Consider the following 6,000-nt stretch of genomic DNA (forward strand, 5'->3'; position numbering starts at 1 on the left):
ATGTTTTATTTTGGAGGAAGGAGAATTCTTTTGTTAAATACATTTTTTTGGCATATGATTCATCTAGCATTAAATATCCTAAAATGTAATTGTCAGTGGGATTTCACATTGCGCAATACCCACCACCATCGAGCTTCAGCACAATTTCATCACCCAAAGGGAAACCACTCAACCCTTAGCATTCATCTGCCCTGCCTCTTCCCCAGCTCCTGGCAACAACTACACTGATTCTCATCTGTATAATTTCATCCTTTCTGAATATTCTATATAAATAGCATTAAAGCATATGGAATCTATTATCTTTAAGTCAATCTCCAAGGGAAAATGTTGATAGCTGTGTTTGTTTATTTTACTTATAAGAAAATATATCCCTTCTCAGATATTCATAGCTACTTAAACCTTAAACAGATTTGGGCAACTCCTGTAAAATACTCATGGAATGTTTTTGCTTGAAGGATAAGCTATGCTTCGGAGATGTTTTCCATGTTGGGTCCTATTGGTGGCAGACAGAGCCCAAACCTGTTTTCTGAGGACTCCAAAGCTGAGATGTACTTCAGGGCTCTGCCTCTTTCATATAACAGTATCCACTGAGCCACAAGGCTTGCCTTAGGATTAGGTTTCCATAATATGTCCCTTGAAGTGACACTTAATATGAGGGGCAGCCAAGACAGAGACTACAGATGAGAACACTTTGTTCAGAAAATAAAAATAGCGAAGCATGACTAATATCCTAATGGAACGATCGCACCACGGTCCACAATCCTAGCCTGAAGAATGAAAATGACTTCATTTCAAAAAGGTCAAAAACAATTTTGAAATGTGACTTAATATTAGTTTTTAAAAGAATTAAATTGATGGGGCTGGGATTACGGCTCAGTGGTGAGGAGGGGGATACTAGTTCAGGTCCCAGCACGCGAGCAGGGGGGACTCACAACCACTCCATGGAGCCAAGAGTCCTCTTCTGGCCTTTGCAAGTTTCCTCATGTATATGGAACACATTCATATGCATACATATGCCATTAACTTTAAAAAAGAATTACATTGAACTGCTGCCTGTTTATCATAGCAGAATAACAAGAAAAACTTTTCTATAATTCCAGAACCCACAAGGTGGAGGCAACAGATCCTGAGGGCAGTCTGAGCGGCACCAGACTCTGCCTCAAAACAAAGCCAAGAAGATAGGGAGAGTTGCAATAATAATAATAAAAAAACAGTTCAGTTCTCTCTCTCTCTCTCTCTCTCTCTCTCTCTCTCTCTCTCTCTCTCTCTCTCTCTCTCTCTNCTCTCTCTCTCTCTCTCTCTCTCTCTCTCTCTCTCTCTCTCTCTCTCTCTGTGTGTGTGTGTGTGTGTGTGTGTGTGTGTGTGAGAGAGAGAGAGCTTTCAATGGTACTGGGGATTAGGACTTCATCTAATAACTGCTCCAAGAGCCTGCAGTAGAATACCGACAACTACAGAAAATGATGATGCACTGATCCATTCCCGCTGAACTCTAAGTTATCAGCTGTTGTTTTCTGCATCTCTACTTCTTCCCTGTGAAAAAAATCATGAGGCAGACTCCTGGTAATTGAAAAGGGAATCACTCCTCCCTCCCCTCTTCCTCCTCCTCCTCCTCTTCCCCTGTGGAAAATTCCACAACTTTGAAAAGATCCCAGTAACTTGGGAGAGGCATCGTGGATTCTTGGTATGCAGCTGAACTGGGTTTTAGTTTTTATCCTGACCAAAGGTTTGTCTTAGCGTTTATATCAAAGTTACTTCAGCACCTCGACATGGTGAGAAAGGAACAAGAAGACCTTGGGAAGCAGAAATCAGCTCTACTATGCGGAAGAAGAATAGTAAATAGTTGAGTTTACAAACATTTACCCAGTTCAGCTATGTGCAGACACCGTGAAGTAGGCGAGTGCAAAAGTGAGCAGAACATATGGTTTTGTCTGTAAGAAGAAATGAATTGACTTTAAAAAAACATCAATGAGCAGATAATTTCAGAAAACAGGAAGGATAAATGGATATCTCAAGAGAGAAATAAAGTAGAAACTTTAAACAGATGTACACACTTCCAACAATCAAAGCTCGTATACCAGCTGCTGACACACCTGTTCGAAGTAGTCCCTCCTTACGACTTGATGCCTTAAGAAGGACCTGGTGATTATAAGTGGTAAATAAAATTTTGCATTGGACAAGGTGGACTCATTTTAAAATATTTCACTTACTCATAATTTTCAAATGACAATAGACAAGGTGAATTTCTGCTTCAAGAATGGGTTGTTGGTCACGAAAGTACTGTTTAACATATCCAATGAGAAATGGAACACATGCAGCTGTTAATGAGAGGGAGCCGCCTGTAACCAGTACCTGGCTATTTCTCTACAAAGGCAAGGCCAGACAGAGCAGTGACATTATTAGAACAAGCAGTAGATTTTACTGTTGGAGTGTTTTAAAGATTTTTGGAGATCAAATATATGACTATTATATTATTATTAGCATCTTCATTTTTTTGTGTGTGAAGCTAGTTAAACAGAATTGTGTCCTAACTGTTCTTATAAACTGAATGCAAAGCTCATGGAGACCTGTCTGAGAGCACACTGGAGCCTGACTGGGCAGTGACTGAGAGACATGGTTGGAGGGAGATTTTTTTCCTCTTCTCTCCATCTCTGCAGGGCTGGGACCTAAGCTACCAAAACACAGATTGCCAAGAGAAAACAACCAAATTTTATTGGTCATTTCCCTGTGCCCACAGGAAACTTTACAGGAAAGATAATCTAGTTAGGGCTGAGAATTTCTATACTTCTTAAAATTGACAGTTTGAGCATCTATGCTTGGAGTGCCAGACTACATTATATACCTATTAACAAGAGATTGCAAATGTGTGAGCTTTAAAGGATTTTAAGCTGCTGAGACAGAAAAAAAAGTGTGGAACAATGACTATGAAATATCTTGAGACAAAAGTGATTTCAAACTGTTTGAGCCGGTCCTCTTCAGCCTGGCTCCTGGTGGTCAGAATAGCATCCCTCCCAGTGGACAGGGAGGCACCTTTTCTCATGGGAAATGTTGTGACTTCTTTTTGGCTAGAAAGGGAGAGGTCAGGGAGTCCTTCCTGCATCTGTTGATCCTCAAAATACTCAATATACCAAAGCACCCTATGATCAGGGTTGCGTTTCCAGAGCCCTTCAAAGACACCGAAGCATCATGAGCAACAGAGTAGCATGGCCTTAAGGGTTGGTGTCATGAGAGCAGACCTGAGCTCAGCAAGGAAAGGACAAAGAGGCCAAATGATGCCACTGTTCTGAGACTTGGAGCTGAACCGCAACCAGAGAGAATCTACATAGCAAATGCTCAAGAAGCAGAAGAGGCACACTGACGGGATGCAGACAAGTCGTCAATTCTACAGTGACCTCATTTGGGCTCCATTCAGACTTTCCAGCTCGCCAGACCTCAGATGAAGACCTTACTTTTTCAAAATAGTTTTAAATTTTCAATACCAGATTAAACTCATAAATGTTTAATGTGCATCTCTTGTTTGGCCTTGACTAGGTCAACCTAGTGTCCTACATACTCTATGTGCAGACAGTTTATTGTGCACAGTCTATGTCCTACACTATGTGCTCATAGTCTATGTGCTACCACTCTATGTGCACACAGTGTATGTCCTATACACTATATGCACACTCTATGTGCACATAGATGTGTATCCCATCTTCACAATGACAGCTCTGTCTTCCACGGCATTCGAAAGAGAAGTTCAACCTTTGTCTTCCCTATTGTGTGGACACTAACTCTGGTACAATGCACTGCCTGTGAATTTCCAAGAACTTCCCCCACCTTCCATCTTCTTTCACAATCTAGACCCCCTCCCTTCCTGTCTGAACAGAACAATCATTCTAGATGGCTCCCTTGCTTCTCTAGATCTCTTCTTTCAATCACCCTTGTCCTGGTGTAGCTGAAATGCCTTCTTACAGAGCAAGTGTCATGGCATCACTGTCTTGATTTAAGTGACACACACTTGCCTGGTTACCTTCAAAGGAGAAGAACTTGATTACAAGATCATCCATGCCGCAGCCTCTGCCTGCCTCTGGAACCTCCTCTCCTGGTGTCGCAAGCTTGCTTTGGGACAGCCAGGCTGGCTACACCAAGTATAGTGAACCTCCTTTACTCTTCCCAGCCCCTGTCACTGATTTCGTCACCTGGAATGTCCTTCTCTTCATTCTCCCCTGTATTCGTTTCCTCTGGCTACTGAACAAGTAGCAAATTTACTGGGGTAAAGCTGCACTGTTGCTTGAAACAGTTGAGAAGTGAGAAGCAGATTTCATGAACCAAGCCAGGATGAAGGCGTCTCATCAACAGAGCTGAGCTCTTCCTTCAGTAGACCCTGGATCCATGCCTCTTTGCATTCTGGTCATCACTGTGACCTCTTTGTTGTTCTGTCTCCTTTTCTGTTCTCATCTTCCACTTAGAAAACCTTGCACCCAGATGTTCTACCCAAGATCCTTGATTTAAGAAAATCTGCAAAACTCCTTTGGCCATCAAAGGTTCATAATAGGTTACAGAGACTGGAAGGTTCCTGTCTTTGGGGGCATTGTTTAACCATCGTTGTCTACTTTCTTCTACTCCAGCTTTTCCCATATAATGTAGATCAAGGCTCTGCTCTGGGAAATTTCTTTCCAGGGACTTCACAAAGGCCATTGTCTGGATTTGTCCAGTACAAACAGCACTTGCATTGTTAAAATTAGAAATTGTCTGGCAAACCAGGATAAATGAGTTCCTCCTCATTTCCATGTGTAACACTCATTTCGTAGTATTTCAGCTTTAAATCTCCCTTCCTTAGTCTTTCGGCTCTGCTGGCATACGGGCGGGTGTGAGGTTTTCATGTTCCTGGTGCTGCTGCCTCAGTTTCTAGCATATGAAAGATGGTTCTTGAATGTTTAGCTATCTGTGGAGTTTGTAGCACAGCCCTGAAGTCACAGACAATCTAAGCAAAGTGAAAATTTTCCATCACATGACAAAACAAAAAACAAAAAGAAGAACACTAAACACTGGTGTGTTTTCCTGTGCTCTCTGGGGTACTCTTGCCCCATCTGCTTTCAAAGTTTTGAGTAAACCCAAATATTCATAGTTTTTGACAGAACACACTCAGAACAAACAAAGTCTCTACTACGAATCGCTGACTGCTTCAGCATGCCTTTCTTTCTCAGTCTGTTACCATGCACAAAGCAAATTGAAAACAGATTTGAAATCCAATCTGGGGAGACTTCCGCCATTTCTTGATTGTCCTGAATGATGATAAAGTTGAACCACTCTTGTGACCTGTCTCCTGAATGCTGTGGCAGCCAGAGCACAGATGTGTGACTCTCTTTGATCTCACTGTCCCCTGAGTCTCTGAACTCTGCTCACCTCTGTGGAAGTGTCCTTGGATGAAAGTACCCTGCAACTTCATCCCAGTGAACAGGGCAGGAGCTGAGGTAAACGTAAAAAGAAAGATCTGGACAAAGACATCATTTAGCATGGACCATTGGTTCTACAGCCCCTGTTCTAAGCATTGAGTCCATTTGTTCCCTGAATCTAAGTGTGACTGTCATGCTCATGGACCAACACACTGATGGACAGCATGGACGGTAAAGGAGCAAAGGAATTAAGCCTACATCTTCCACCATCTGCATTTCAAAAGGGAAAGGAAATATATCAAAACCTAAATTACACACATCCAGAAACAGAAGCCCAGTAAGAAGATAAGGAATCGCTAATGAAAGAGAAAAGGATGCTTGTAGTTTTTAAATGAAGATCGACTATATTTTGCTGGTCCATATCTAGACACCACAAATGGCAAAAGTCATTCAGAAGCATAGCCCTCCAAACAAAGTAAAGTCCCTCTCACAGAGGTACTCTGATATCACTAATTCCTTACTGGGAAATACTTGGAATACCTCCAAAGCTTGATGTTGCAAATAAAGGCAGATATACTTTAGCTTGGGAAAATACCTTAAATTCTACTTAAATCTTGTCAGTAAT

This window comes from Mus pahari, chromosome 13 (assembly GCF_900095145.1).
Source record: "Mus pahari chromosome 13, PAHARI_EIJ_v1.1, whole genome shotgun sequence".
NCBI classification, from domain to species: Eukaryota; Metazoa; Chordata; class Mammalia; order Rodentia; family Muridae; genus Mus; species Mus pahari.